The following is a 15514-nucleotide window of genomic DNA, read 5'->3' as shown; positions in this document are numbered from 1 at the left end:
CTCTCCTCTTTTGATTCCACCTCATCTCATCCTGGTGGCCTCTATCTCCCTCCTCTCTCCTCCCTCTTCTCGTCTCTGTGTAACTCGGTGAACCTCTCTGGGTGTCCCTCACTGTGGAGAAACTTTTCATTTTTAATCTAGATGTTTTATCAATGGTGCTGTATAGATGGAGAAGTCCTGAGGCTACTGTAAAAATAAGATTGAAAACCAGAAGCAGGAGGCTTAAGGCCAAATCCTGAGAACACCAGAGAATTCCTGACTTCAGGGAACATTAATCAACAGGAGCTCATCAAATGCCTCCATACCTACACTGAAACCAAGCACGACCCAAAGCCAACAAGTACCAGAGCAAAAAATACCACGCAAATTCTCCAGCAACACAGGAACATAGCTCTGAGCTTCAATATAGAGGCTATCCAAAGTCACTCCAACCCACTGACATCTCATAACTCATTACTGGACACTTCATTGCACTCCAGAGAGAAGAAGTCTAGCCCCACTCACCAGAACACCAACACAAGCTTCCCTAAACAGGAAACCTTGATAAGCCACCCATACAACCCCACCCAGAGTGAGGAAACGCCACAATAAAGAGAACTCCACAAACTGCCCAAATACAGAAAGGCCACCTCAAACATGGCAATATAAACAAGATGAAGAGACAGACGAATACCCAGCAGGTAAAGGAACAGGATAAATTCCCACCAAACCAAACAAAAGAGGAAGAGATAGGGAATCTACCTGATAAAGAATTCAAAATAATGACAGTGAAAATAATCCAAAATCTTGAAAACAAAATGGAATCACAGATAAATAGCCTGGAGACAAGTATTAGGAAGAGGCAAGAAAGGTTTAACAAGGACCTAGAAGAAATAAAACAGAGTCAATATATACTGAATAATGCAATCAGTTCAGATCAGTCACTCAGTCGTGTCCGATTCTTTGCAGCCCCATGAATCACAGCACATCAGGCCTCCCTGCCCATCACCAACTCCTGGAGTTCACTCAAACTCACGTCCATAGAGTTGGTGATGCCATCCAGCCATCTCATCCTCTGTTGTACCCTTTTCCTTCTGCCCTCAATATCTCTCAGCATCAGAGTCTTTTCCAATGAGTCAACTCTTCCCATGAGGTGGCCAAAGTACTGGAGTTTCAGCTTCAGCATCATTCCTTTCAAAGAGCACCCAGGACTGATCTCCTTCAGAATGGACTGGTTGGATCTCCTTGCAGTTCAAGGGACTCTCAAGAGTCTTCTCCAACACCACAGTTCAAAAGCATCAATTCTTCGATGCTCAGCTTTTTCATAGTCCAACTCTCACATCCATACATGACTATTGGAAAAACCGTCGCCTTGACTAGATGGACCTTTGTTGACAAAGTAATGTCTCTGCTTTTCAATATGCTATCTAGGTTGGTCATAACTTCTCTTCCAAGGAGTAAGCGTCTTTTAATTTCATGGCTGAAATCAACATCATTTGGAGCCCAGAAAAATAAAGTCTGACACTGTTTCCACTGTTTCCTCAGTTATTTGCCATGAAATGATGGGACCAGATGGCCATGGATTTAGTTTTCTGAATGTTGAGCTTTAAGCCAAATTTTTTACTCTCCTCTTTCACTTTCATCAAGAGGCTTTTTAGTTCCTTTTCACTTTCTGCCCTAAGGGTGGTGTCATAATGCAATAAATGAGATCAAAAACACTCTGGAGGGAACAAATAGTAGAATAACGGAGGCAGAAGACAAGATTGGTGAGGTAGAAGATAGAATGGTAGAAATAAATGAATCAGAGTGGAAAAAAGAAAAACGAATGAAAAGAAATGAGCACAACCTCAGAGACCTCTGGGACAATGTTAAACGTCCCAGCATTCGAATCATAGGAGTCCCAGAAAAAGAAGACAAAAAGAAAGACCATGAGAAAATACTTGAGGAGATAATAGTTGAAAACTTCCCTAAAATGGGGAAGGAAATTATCACCCAAGTCCAAGAAATTCAGAGAGTCCCAAACAGGATAAACCCAAGGTGAAACACCCCAAGACACATATTCATCAAATTAACAAAAATCAAACACAAAGAACAAATATTAAAAGCAGCAAGGGAAAAACAACAAATAATACACAAGAAGTTCCCCATAAGGATAACAGCTGATCTTTCAATAGAAACTCTTCAGGCCAGGAGGGAATGGCAGGACATACTTAAAGTGATGAAAGAAAATAACCTACAACCCAGATTACTGTACCCAGCAAGGATCTCATTCTAATATGAAGGAGAAATCAAAAGCTTTACAGACATGCAAAAGCTGAGAGAATTCAACACCACCAAACCAGCTCTCCAACAAATGCTAAAGGATCTTCTCTAGACAGGAAACACAAAAATGGTGTATAAATCGAATCCAAAACAATACAGTAAATGGCAACGGGATCATATGTATCAATAATTACCTTAAATGTAAATGGGTTGAATGCCCCAACTAAAAGACAAAGATTGGCTGAATGGATACAAAAACAAGACCCCAATATATGTTGTCTACAAGAGACCCACCTCAAAACAAGGCACACATACAGACTGAAAGTGAAGGGCTGGGAAAAGATATTCCATGCAAATAGAGACCAAAAGAAAGCAGGAATAGCAATACTCATATTAGATAAAGTAGACTTTAAAACAAAGGCTGTGAAAAGAGACAAAGAAAGACACTACATAATAATAAAAGGATCAATCCAAGAAGAAGATAAAAAATTATAAATATATATGTGCCCAACATAGGAGCACCACAATATGTAAGACAAATGCTAATAAGTATGAAAGGGGAAATTAGCAATAACACAATAATAGTGGGAGACTTTAATACCCAACTCACACCTATGGACAGATCAACTAAACAGAAAACTAACAAGAAAACACAAACTTTAAATGATACAATAGACCAGTTAGACCTAAATGATATCTATAGGACATTTCACCCCAAAACAATGAATTTCACCTTTTTCTCAAGCACGCACGGAACCTTCTCCAGGATAGATCACATCCTGGGCCATAAATCTAGCCTTGGTAAATTCAAAAAAATGAAATCATTCTACGCATCTTTTCTGAACACCACGTAGTAAGACTAGATCTCAATTACAGGAGAAAAACTATTAAAATTCCAACATATGGAGGCTGAACAACACGCTGCTGAATAACCAACAAATCACAGAACAAATCAAAAAGGAAATAAAAACATGCACAGAAACGAATGAAAATGAAAACACAACAACCCACAACCTGGGGGACACTGTAAAAGCAGTTCTAAGGGGAAGGTTCATAGCCATATAGGCATAGCTCAAGAAATAAGAAAAAAGTCAAATAAATAACCTAACTCTACACCTAAAGCAACTAGAAAAGGAAGAAATTAAGAACCCCAGGGTTAGTAGAAGGAAAGAAATCCTAAAAGTTAGGGCAGAAATAAATGCAAAAGAAAGAAAAGAGACTATAGCAAAAATCAACAAAGCCAAAAGCTGGTTCTTTGAAAGGATAAATAAAATTGACAAACCATTAGCCAGACTCAGCAAGAAACAAAAGAAGAAAAATCAATCAATAAAATTAGAAATGAAAATGGAGAGATCACAACAGACAACATAGAAATACAAAGGATCATAAGAGACTACTATCAGCAATTATATGCCAATAAAAGGGACAATGTGGAAGAAATGGACAAATTCTTAGAAAAGCACAACTTTCCAAAACTGAACCAGGAAGAAATAGAAAATCTTAACAGACCCATCACAAGCACAAAAAATGAAACTGTAATCAGAATCTTCCAGCAAATAAAAGCCCAGGTCCAGACAGCTTCACAGCTAAATTCTACCAAAAGTTTAGAGAAGAGCTAACACCTATCCTACTCAAACTCTTCCAGAAAATTGCAGAGGAAGGTAAACTTCCAATCTCATTCTATGAGGCCCCCATTACCCTGACAAAGATGCCACAAAAAAAAAAAAAGAAAGAAAGAAAGAAAGAAAACTACAGGCCAATATCACTGATGAACATAGATGCAAAAATCCTTAACAAAATTCTAGTGATCAGAATCCAACAACACATTAAAAAGATCATACATCATGACCAAGTGGGCTTCATCCCAGGGATGCAAGGATTCTTCAATATCCGCAAATCAATCAATGTAATACACCACATTAACACTGAAAAACAAAAGCCATATGGTTATCTCAGTAGATGCAGAAAAAGCCTTTGACAAAATTCAACATCCATTTATGATAAACTCTCCAGAAAGCAGGAATAGAAGGAACATACCTCAACATAAAAAAAGCTATATATGACAAACCCACAGCAAACATTATCCTCAATGGTGAGAAACTGAAAACATTTCCCCTAAAGTCAGGAACAAGACAAGGGTACCCACTTTCACCACTACTATTCAACATAGTTTTGGAAGATTTGGCCACAGCAATCAGAACAGAAAAAGAAATAAAAGGAACCCAAATTGGAAAAGAAGAAGAAAACTCTCAATGTTTGCAGATGACATGATCCTCTACATAGAAAACCCTAAAGACTCCACCAGAAAATTGCTAGAGCTAATCAATGAATATAGTAAAGTTGCAGGATATAAAATAAACACACAGAAATCCCTTGCATTCCTATACACTAATAATGAGAAAATAGAAAGAGAAATTAAGGAAACAATTTCATTCACCATAGCAAGGAAAAGAATAAAATACTTAGGAATATATCTACATAAAGAAAGAAAAGAGTTATATATAGAAAACTATAAAACACTGGTGAAAGAAATCAAAGAAGACACCAGTAGATGGAGAAATATACCATGTTCATGGATCAGAAGAATCAATATAGTGAAAATGAGTATACTACCCAAAGCAATCTATAGATTCAATGCAATCCCTATCAAGCTACAAATGGTATTTTTCACAAAGCTAGAATGAATAATTTCACAATTTGTATGGAAATACAAAAAACCTCGAATAGCCAAAGCAATCTTGAGAAAGAAGAATGGAACTGGAGGAATCAACCTGCCTGACTTCAGGTTCTACTACAAAGCCACAGTCATCAAGACAGTGTGGCACTGGCACAAAGCAGAAATATAGATCAATGGAACAAAGTAGAAGCCCAGAGATAAATCTACACATGCATGGACACCTTATGTTTGACAAAGGAGGCAAGAATACACAATGGAGAAAAGACAATCTCTTTAACAAGTGGTGCTGGGAAAACTGGTCAACCACTTGTAAAAGAATGAAACTAGAACACTTTATAACACCATACACAAAAATAAACTGAAAATGGATTAAAGATCTAAATGTAAGACCCAAAACTATAAAACTCCTAGACGAGAACATAGGCAAAACACTCTCTGATATAAATCACAGCAGGATCCTCTGTGACCCACCTCCCAGAATATTGGAAATAAAAGCAAAAATAAACAAACGGGATCTAATTAAAATTAAAAGCTTCTGCACAACAGAGGAAACTATAAGCCAGGTGAAAAGACAGCCTTCAAAATGGGAGAAAATAACAGCAAACAAATCAGTGGACAAAGAATTAATTTCAAAAATATACACGCAACTCCTTCAGCTCAATTCCAGAAAAATAAGCGACCCAATCAAAAAATGGGCCAAAGAACTAAACAGACATTTCTCCAAAGAAGACATATAGATGGCTAACAAACACATGAAAAGATGCTCAACATCACTCATTATCAGAGAAATGCAAGTCAAAACCACAATGAGGTACCATTTCATGCAAGTCAGAATGGCTGCTATCCAAGTCTACAAGCAATAAATGCTGGAGAGGGTGTGGAGAAAAGGGAACCCTCTTACACTGTTGGTGGGAATGCAAACTAGTACAGCCACTATGGAAAACAGTTTGGAGATTCCTTAAAAAACTGGAGATAGAACTGCCTTATGACCCAGCAATCCCACTGCTGGGCATACACACTGAGGAAACCAGAACTGAAAGAGACACATGTACCCCAATGTTCATCGCAGCACTGTTTATAATAGCCAGGACATGGAAGCAACCGAGATGTCCATCAGCAGATGAATGGATAAGAAAGCTGTGGTACATATACACAATGGAGTATTACTCAGCCATTAAAAAGAATACATTTGAATCAGTTCTAATGAGGTGGATGAAACTGGAGCCTATTATACAGAGTTAAGTAAGGCAGAAAGGAAAACACCAATAAAGTATACTAACGCATATATATGGGATTTAGAAAGACAGTAAAAATGACTCTGTATGTGAGACTGCAAAAGAGACACAGATGTATAGAACAGTCTTATGGACTCTGTGGGAGAGGGAGAGGGTGGGATGATTTGGGAGAATGGCATTGAAACATGTATAATATCATATGTGAAACGAATTGCCAGTCCAGGTTCGATGCATGATACAGGATGCTTGGGGCTGGTGCACTAGGATGACCCAGAGGGATGGTATGGGAAGGGAGATGGGAAGGGGGTTCAGGATGGGGAACACGTGTACACCCATGGCGGATTCATGTTGATGTATGGCAAAACCAATACAATATTGTAAAGTAACTAGTCTCCAATTAAAAGAAATAAATTTATAGTAACAATAAATAAAATAAAAATATAATATGAGAAAAAAAAAGAATCTAGGTCCATTAGTTTATAGAACATTATCCCAATTTAACTATACTGGTAGTGGTGTTTCCAGTGGTCATTATGGATGTGGGAGTTGGACTGTGAAGAAGGCTGAGAGCCGAAGAATTGATGCTTTTGAACTGTGGTGTTGGAGAAGACTCTTGAGAGTACCTTGGACTGCAAGGAGATCCAACCAGTCCATTTTGAAGGAGATCAGCCCTGGGATTTCTTTGGAGGGAATGATGCTGAAGCTGAAGCTCCAGTACTTTGGCCACCTCATGCGAAGAGTTGACTCATTGGGAAAGACTCTGATGCTGAGAGGAGAAGGGGACGACTGAGGATGAGATGGCTGGATGGCATCACTGACTTGATCGATGTTAGTTTGAGTGAACTCCGGGTATTGGTGATGGACAGGGAGGCCTGGCATGCTGCGATTCATGGGTCGCAAAGAGCTGGACACGACTGAGTGACTGAACTAGGACTAAACTAGTCTTTTTGGTTAGACAGAACTGGCTTTCTTAATCCTTAAATTCACTCCATGATGGGTGAAAGGTCCTCTAGCCAGTGACCTGAAAATTTACCCCATCTCACCCAGCCCTGTACCTGGAGCACTCATCCCCAAGTCTCCACAGAGGTCTTACTTCCCTAACTCTCACATCAGTTCACTTGTCACCGCTCAAAAAGGGCTCCCCTGACCACCAAGCCTTGCATACTCCCACAAGGCCTTACCTAATAATCTCCAGAGTATCTATCTTTTCCTGAAATTTTAATTTTTCTAAATCAGTTTTCTTCTTTCTTTGTCTCATTTCTGGCAGTCTGTCGCCCCTTCCTGGAAGGCTGTGATGGTGAGATCCAGTTCTGTATCAGCCACATTCACCTCAGTTCACCCCTTGTTGAGAACCTTGATAGAAGCATCAGTTCATTCAATTCAGTTGCTCAGTCGTGTCTGACTCTTTGTGACCCCATGGACTGCAGAATGCCAGGCTTCCCTGAGCTTGCTCCAATTCATGACTATCGAGTCAGTGATGTCATCCAGACATCTCATCCTCTGTCATCCTCTTCTCCTACTTTCAGTCTTTCCCAGCATCAGGGTCAATTCCAGTCAGTCAGTTCTTTGCACGAGCTGGCCAAAGTATTGGAGCTTCAGCTTCAGCATCAGTTCTTCCAATGAATATTCAGGACTGATTTCCTTGAAGATTGACTGGTTACATCTCATTGCAGTCCAAGGGACTCTCAAGAGTCTTTTCCAACTCCACAGTTCTAAAGAATCAATTCTTCAGCTCTTAGCCTTCTTTGTGGTCCACCTCTCAAATTCATCCAGGGCTGCACTTTTGCATGATGTACTCTGCATATAAGTTAACTATGCAGGATGCCACTACAGCCTTGACATACTCCTTTTCCAGTTTGGAACCAGTCCATTGTTACATGTCTGGTTCTAACTGTTGCTTCTTGACCTGGATACAGGTTTCTTAAGAGGCAGGTAAAGTGGTTTGTTTTCCCATCTCTCGAATTTTCCACAGTTTTTTTGTGATACACACAGTCAAAGGCTTTATTTCTGGGGGCTCCAAAACCACTGCAAATGGTGACTGCAGCCATAGAATTAAAAGATGCTTGCTCCTTGGAAGAAAAACTGTGACTAACCCAGACAGCATATTAAAAAGCAGAGACATTATTTTGCCATCAAAGGTCCATCTAGTCAAAGCTATGTTTTTTCCAGTAGTGAAGTATGGATGTGAGAGTTGGACCATAAGAGGGCTGAGCATGGAAGAATTGATGTTTTTGAACTGTGGTGTTGAAGTAGACTCTTGAGAGCCCCTTGGACGGCAAGGAGATCAAACCAGTAAATCCTAAAGGAAATCAGTCCCAAATATTCATTGGAAGGACTGATGCTGAAGCTGAAGCTCTAGTACTTTGGCCGCCTGATGTGAAGAACCGACTTATTGGAAAAGACTGATTCTGGGAAAGATAGAAGGCTGGAGGAGAAGAGGACAACAGAGGATGAGATAGTTGGATGGCATCACTGACTCAATGCACATGAGTTTGAGCAATCTCCAGGAGTTAGTTATGGACAGGGAAGCCTGGTGTGCTACAGTCCATGGGATTGCAGAGTTGGACCCGATAGAGCAACTGAACTTGCATGAAATGTTCCCTTGGTATCTCTAATTTTCTTGAAGAGATCTCTAGTCTTTCCCATTCTATTGTTTTCCTCTGTTTCTTCACACTGATCACTGAGGAAGTCTTTCTTATCTCTCTTGCTATTCTTTTGAACCCTGAATTTAGATGGGTGTATTTTTCCTTTTCTCCTTTGCCTTTTGTTTCTCTTCTTTTCTCAGCTATTTGGAAGGCCTCCCCATGCAACTATTTTGCCTTTTTTCATCTTACTAGGGATAGATGAATAGCTAGCACTTAACACTTGTGTGCTAAGTGAGTGTGAGTCTTTCACACTCTCTCAGCACAGTAGACACGCTGCTGCTTCATCCCAGAGCCCTTCAGAATGGATGCACAGGATGCCCAGCTGCTGAGAATGTCAGTTCATGGCTGCATCTTGCACTGAGAATTACCCACAGTTGCAGGGGGTGGCTTGCCTTAGTTATGTCACCTCCTTGGGGACCCCATAGCCAACGACCTCCATATCAGTCTGTACTGATATGGAGATACAAAGCTTTGGCTCTGTTGCTGCAACTTTGGACACTCCTGAAGGGCTGTCCCAGGTCCAGAGCTCCCACTAGCAAACACAGTATGAGTCAGGTTTTCTCTTTACAAATCCTTTCTCAATTCTTTAAGGGCTAACTGCTGAGAGGACTCCTCATTTGCATTCTGCTTGGAACTCCCCAGCTCTGCCTATTTTCAGGGAACTCTATGTAACTCAACTCTGTCCCTTTAGCTATACCCTCTTTTTGCTTCGATATTTGATCCTGATAAGTTCTCTTTATTTGTCCTGTATCCTAGTTTTAAGGTTTGGGTGATATCTTGTGCTTGGCTGGACCTGGAATCCTGGATAGGACTTCCTGGTGGAAGGGACCAGACTTCCTCCACATTTTCACCCCTAAATATACAGAAATCTTATCAAACTATATACCAGGAGAAATGAAATGCACTCCTGCTAATTTCTTCTTGTAAGAAGAGAAGATTCATTCATGCTAGATGGAAATGTGAAGGAAGTCTGAAATGTGGAAATGTAGTCTTCTTCCATTAGTGGAGACAGCCTTTGATGGTGGCCAGAAAGGTTTAAAAAAAAAAAAAACTGAGGAGAACAAAAAATTTAATGAATTATGTACCAGTTTATAAGTCCTTAAAGCTGGAGTTGTTGCCAATGTTTTTATATCTGTAGCAATATACAATTTCATATTATTTTCATAAGCTGAAGTTTGTGCTTGCTTGCTAAATTGCTTCAGTCATGTCCAACTCTTTGTGACTCTATGGACTGTAGCCCGCCAGACTCCTCTGTCCAGAGTATTCTCCAGGCAAGAATAGTGGAGTGGGTTGCATGCCTTCCTCCAGGGTATCTTTCTAACCCAGGGATCAAACCAATGTTTCCTGTATTGGCAGGTGGGTTCTTTACCACTAGCATCACCCGGGAAGCCCCCCAAAATAATTTATTGCTTTACTCTTATGTACTTTCTAGTCCCTGGAAACATGGGAGTGTATTATGTTTGGCAGTTTAACAACTTCTGACACATAATTATTTTGGAGAGATGCTTGTTTGAAGTATCAATGCATGCCTGCTTAGTCATGTCCGACTCTTTGTGGCTCTGTGGACTGTAGCCCACCAGGCTCCTCTGTCCATGGGTTTCTCCCCAGGCAAGAATATTGGAGGGGGTTGCCATGCTCTCCTCTGGGGATCTTTCTGACCCAGGGATCAAACCCGCATCTCTTAAGACTCCTGCATTTTTACCATTTTGCCTTTACCACTGGCACCCTCTGGCCCCAAAATACCAATATCTGCTCTCAAGTCTTAGATAAAATGGTTAGCCCAAGCTAATTGGAAGCAGAAACAATAACCTGGAGCAGAACATGGATGTTGGAATCAAATAAAATGCATCTAGCTGAATGTCAAGGATACAGAGCAATGCCTTTTTGGTAAAACTTCCATTTCCTATCACATGGTGAAATCATACAAATGGAAACATGTTCACCATGTGTCTGCTTTTCATACTTTAAAATACCAGATATAAAATGCTACCTCAAGGAGCTCTTAATGTACACTGAAAAATAAAACCACACAAAAAAAATGTTAATAATTAAAATAGGCATTAATCAGTTTTTACTACTTTCTTTGCCAGAAACCAGTCCTTTGAAAACCTCTACTTTTACAGAGCTTTCCTGGCACCTTTTACAGAATTATAAGATCACAACATTTTAAAATATTGATTTTTGACTTCTTCCAGAGAGTACCTCCACAAACTGATTCAAACTTAAACATCATCTTTGAAAGTGAAAGTTGCTCAGTCTTGTCCAACTCTTTGTGACCCCACGGACTACACAATTCATGAAATTCTCCAGGTCAATGTTTAAATTAATGTCTGAATGTCATGGTTGACTACCGTTGGGACACTGCTTGTGTGCAAAAATTCTCTCTTGATGGAACTTACTATCTAGATTCTGCATTTTAACATAATTTTGCCATTGAAGTGAAACTAACTTTTGGGTGCTCCTGATAAAGAACAAGACAGAAGGTGATGGTAAAAGATGTTTTGCCACTTTTTCTCCTGTGCTTCTTAACATTCCATATGTACATTTAATTGAGCCAATCTGAACTCTTGAGACAGTCAGTAGCATGGAGGAGCATCCAATCTAATACTACATACATGTGAGCAAAAAAGTAAATAATTTTTTTGTGATTAACAATTGTAGTAATCATCATTAACTAGAAAGACTCCAAAGCTATGAAAATATCTCTGTGTGTGTGTGTGTGTAAAATACACATGTGTATGTTAATTTTTTAACCTGACATTTTCTCAAAAGTAAATAAAATGGGGGTTGGAATACCTTCAAAGGGGCTACTGAACATCAGCTAAATAAATCCTAATATTTAAGATGCAGGATAACAGTCATCTTGGGAATGTTGACATAACAGATTGAATGTGAAATTTTATAATTTGACTTAATTGACACATCATCTTCTGTTAGCTGATAGCTAGTTTCAGAAATATGACATAAAGCAAATAACATTTAGGTCAGAATAGATTAGCCCAGAAGAGCTGCCCTCACTTGCATCCATGCAGTCTGTTGGCCCTTCATGCTCATAAAAGGCTAGTCGCTCCACTGGGAGAAGAGGTCCGCTTGTCTTCTCCTGCATGAGAGTTTGTGAGGGTAAAAGCAGACCACACAGCTCAGTTTTCTGGTGGTTGCTAAATTCAATTTCTTAGATGTTGACCTGGGCAAATAATGCTCTTCCCTCTGTCTTTTCCTCCAGAATAGAAAGGTGTTTGGGGAGAGCATCTCCCCAGTCCCCAGTTTCAGTGCATTAGCATCATCCTGAGAAGTTAATTCAGAAAACTAACACATTGCATTGGCCCTTTCCTGCCTATAGGGCACCACTTAGGTGATCGGACATCAGCACCCAAGACCCAGAAAGGGGCTGTCCCCAGAGGAGGTAAGGATCCCTGGGGAAGCTCTCTTCAAGTGCCCTGTTAGATGATGCTACAATTCCAGGCATTCTGCTGAACCTGCTAGCTCAACATGTTACATAACATACTTGCTTCAGAGCCCTGGAGCCCTAGTCAATGAGAAGACCTTGCTCCCTGGCATGGTCTGGGAGAGGCCACAGTCATAATGGAACACAGGTATTGACTTGCTGTTTGCTTGGCACTGGTGCTACAGCATTTACTAAGCTAACTATTTCACCCTGGCCAGGTCCCATTGAGATGATAAATAACATCTTTCCCCTCAGTTGAGTCAGTCCCAGAACCAGTATTACAAGCTCATTCTGCTAAGGAGAGGTGGAGCTTAGCCCTCAGTACAAAAGCTGGACTCCAGGGTTGCCCAGCTGGCCACAAAGCATCCTCTGGATGCATTGAGGGTACCCTTTCACAAGAGGGGAGGGAGCATTCCACACACTCTTCTGGGAGCCAAAGACATGTGGCTCCTCATCCCAGGAGCAGACAGGAGTTGGGGCAAACTCTTTAACACTGAAGACATCATCTCTACAGCAGGGGTATCTCCTTTTGGCAGAAAGGGTCTGTCTTTTGTGTGATAGCTGCAGAGGGAGCCATGCATGGGCAAGAAAGGTTCAGCAGCCCTCTGACACACCCACAGGCAGAGCAGAGAGGTCCTCCTCCAGGACACACATCTGGCCTGGACAGATGGCCACAAGCTGTCTATTAGAATTACTCTCTACTGGTACTTCATGTTAATAAAATCTCCTTTTGGTACATTCTCACTGAAGGAAGCACACATTCTGAGGAGGAATTTTCCCAAATAAATATTTTCCAACTGGAGTACTTTAACATCAATGCAAAGGAATGCTACATCTTTTTGCCCTGGGGCTCTGACACAAGCTCAGATCGTGTTCCATCAGAAACAGTTTCTGCAGATCCTCCCTGCTATTTCTTTTTGGAATTGCACTCCCCAGGCTGCCTGAGGCAAAGCAACAGGTTCAAGTCTAGTCTGTATTCATGCCCATAGTCATCAGAGAGACGTGCCTGTACTGCCACAGCTATCTCAGCACCGCCTCTTGTCACCTCCTCTCCAAGGTCAGGAGTGTTTGGTGAGCCCCCGAGTATCTGCTCCCCTTGGGTACCACTTCTGACTCAGTGCACTGTAGTCAGGGCATGCCCAGGTCCCACTGCCTCAGGCAGAGTGGCAGGTTCCCCTACCCTCAGACCCTAGAACAGAGTGGCTTGATTTTCTTCAACTGTATTTACATACTACAAAATATTGAATGCAGAAGCAGATATTAAAATCATTTGCCTTTTATTAAGTCAGACATTATAAAGATCTGTAAAAATGTAAAGTGGTGTCACTAAATTCTCACAAAATCCTTGAGTTTTGAATGATTTTGTTGTTGTTCAGTCAGTAAGTTGTGTCCAACTCTTTATGACCCCATAGACTGCAGCATGCAAGGCTCCCTTGTCCTTCACCATCTCCTGGAGCTTGCTCAAAGTCATGTCCATTGAGTCAGTGATGCCATCCAACCATTTCATCCTCTGTTGCCCCTTTCTCCTCTTGCCCTCAATCTTTCCCAGCATCAGGGTCTCTTCAAATGAGTCAGCTCTTTGCATCACGTGGCCAAAGTACTGGAGCTTCAGCTTCAGTCATTCCAATGAATATTAAGGACTGATTTCCTTTAGGATTGACTGGTTGGATCTCCTTGCAGTCCAAGGGACTCTCAAGAGTCTTCTCCAGCACCACAGTTCAAAAGCATCAATTCTTCTCTACTCAGCTTTCTTTAAGGTCCAACTCTCACATCCATACATGACTACTGGAAAAGCCATAGCTTTGACTAGACAGACCTTTGCTGACAAAGGAATGTCTCTGCTTTTTAGTACACTGTATAGGTTTGCAGCCACGAAATTAAAAGACGCTTACTCCTTGGAAGGAAAGTTATGACCAACCTAGATAGCATATTGAAAAGCAAAGATATTACTTTGCCAACAAATGTCTGTCTACTCAAGGATATGGTTTTCCAGTGGTCATGTATGGATGTGAGAGTTGGACTGTGAAGAAAGCTGAGCACTGAAGAATTGATGCTTTTGAACTGTGGTGTTGGAGAAGACACTTGAGAGTTCCTTGGACTACAAGGAGATCCAACCAGTCCATTCTGAAGGAGATCAGTCCTGGGTGTTCATTGGAAAGACTGATGCTGAAGCTGAAACTCCACCTCATGCAAAGAGTTGACTCATTTGAAAAGACCCTGATGCTGGGAGGGATTGAGGGCAGGAGGAGAAGGGGATGACAGAGGATGAGATGGCTGGATGGCATCACCAACTCGATGGACATGAGTTTGAGTGAACTCTGGGAGTTGGTGATGAACAGGGAGACCTGGCATGCTGTGATTCAGCAAAGAGTCAGACACGACTGAGTGACTGAACCGAACTGAGCTGATAGGTTTGTTATAGTTTTTCTTCCAAGAAGCAAGCGCCTTTTACTTTCATGGCAGCAGTCACTGTCTGTAGTGATTTTGGAGCCGCCCAAAATAAAGTCTCTTACTGTTTCCACTTTCCCCCCATCCATTTGCCATTCAGTCTTGGTACCAAATACCATGATCTTCATTTTCTGAATGTTGAATGTTAAGCCAGCTTTTTCACGCACCTCTTTCAACTTCATCAAGAGGCTCTTTAGTTCCTCTTTACTTTCTGCAATTAAGTGGTGTCATCTGCATCTGATGTTGTTGATATTTCTCCCAACAGTCTTTATTCCAGCTTGTGACTCACCCAGCCCGGCATTTCACATTATGTATTCTGCATATAAGTTAAATAAGCAAAGTGACAATATACAGTCTTGACATGTTATTTTCCCAATTTTGAGCCAGTCCATTGTTCCATGTTTGGTTCTAACTGTTGCTTTTTCTCCTGCATACAGGTTTTCAGGTGACAGGTAAGGTGGTATGGTATTCCCATCTCTTTAATAATTTTCCACAGTTTGTTGTGATTGACACAGTCAAAGACTTTAGCGTTGTCAATAAAGTGGAATTAGATTTTGTTTTGGAATCCCCTTGCTTTTTCTGTGATCCAGTGAGTGCTGGGAATTTGACCCCTGAATCCTCTGCCTTTTCTAAGTTCAATTTGTACATCTGGAAGTACTAAGTTCATATACTGATTAAGCCTACAGAAATGGGACAACCAGGGTGCCAGACATGTTGTTTGGCTACCTGGAACAGCTGAAGGGCATGTTTCTACTAGTCAGGGCTTGGCAAAACATGGTCCATTGGAGAAGGGGATGGAAAACCACTTTGGTATTCTTGCCTT

This window comes from Capra hircus, chromosome 21, assembly GCF_001704415.2.
Source record: "Capra hircus breed San Clemente chromosome 21, ASM170441v1, whole genome shotgun sequence".
NCBI lineage: Eukaryota > Metazoa > Chordata > Mammalia > Artiodactyla > Bovidae > Capra > Capra hircus.
Note: the sequence above shows the minus strand (reverse complement) of the source record.